Genomic DNA, 1,320 nt, shown 5'->3' with positions numbered 1-1,320 from the left:
ACCTTGATCTGATCTTAGAGACGCCATCCAAAGTCAAACTAAATATCAGTAAATAGCTCCTTTAAAACCTTACAACTTTGGTCTGATACGTTTCATCTAAAAACGTTATTTAAGGCCCTTAGCATAAAGAAGACCGTAACCAAGTCGTAGAACGTGAATCATAATCATAGGTCATAGTCAACGCACTATATTTTGGCGTTCTATGTTTGTACAGGGTGTTACAGATACATACCAGGCAGTACGACGGGTTGCACGGCAATTTTGCATAGGTTAAGCACCTGCCCCCGGGCGCCTACCCATGCAAAATTTGCCGCGCAACCCGTTGTACTGCTTAGTATGTATCTGTAACACCCTCTATCACGTCAAAGTATCTCGGAGTAGCGGATCTAATATCTGTCGATTGATAACAGATGTCGGCAGGCTCCACGAAGACTCTCGAAATTTCTAGAATCTTCTGGAAACTTCGATAACCTTCAAAAATCCTTAAAAATTGTTTACAGTATATCATATTCAAAGTGTTTTAGTAAATGTATATACTTATTGGTCAATGCATACATTGACTAACAGCAAGTTATAATTATAAGTATATTTTTACTAAGTGAACACTAACTGTGACATAAATACATCTTCGGATTCAAACATGTATTTGAAATACATGTATACACGTGTAATGTAATAGCACTTTTTCCTTTATTCCCAATGCTACTTTAATTTAGGATGTAACGTGTATTGTCAACTCATAGATACATCACACATACATATGGTATGTATCTATTCCATCTCTTTTTTTACGTCTAATGGGCCTTCTACAATAAGCCATTAGTCATATATCAGAAGTCAGGCTAAAAATTGACAACTATAATTGGTCAATTTTTAGCTTCTAACTTCCGATTCATGACTAATGGCTTATTGTAGAAGGCCTATAATAAAAAGAGATAGAAGTTACTCATATTTATATATTCAGATATAACATAGATATATTAGTAAATATTAGAATTATATTTTATGTGCAATATGATGTAAAACGCATTACAAAACATAAAATATATTTCTAATTCATATCCACATATATGTAGCTACTTCATCTCTTTTTGTTGCGTGTAACAAAAAAAGATACAAGTTTTCATGCTCGGATATTCACGCAGATATATTAACATAAAATATTATAATTTTATTAGTATTATAATGTGTGTCTGTATGTATGTATGTATAGATATACTTCTATATACAGGGTGACCCATTTTAACTTAGACAGCCAAATAACTCGAAACATCGCGATTAAATAAAAAAATGTTTAAAACAAAAATTGTTGGATATGAA

This window comes from Trachymyrmex cornetzi, unplaced genomic scaffold, assembly GCF_001594075.2.
Source record: "Trachymyrmex cornetzi isolate Tcor2-1 unplaced genomic scaffold, Tcor1.1 scaffold350, whole genome shotgun sequence".
In the NCBI taxonomy this organism is placed as follows: Eukaryota; Metazoa; Arthropoda; class Insecta; order Hymenoptera; family Formicidae; genus Trachymyrmex; species Trachymyrmex cornetzi.
This window is presented reverse-complemented; position numbering follows the sequence as displayed.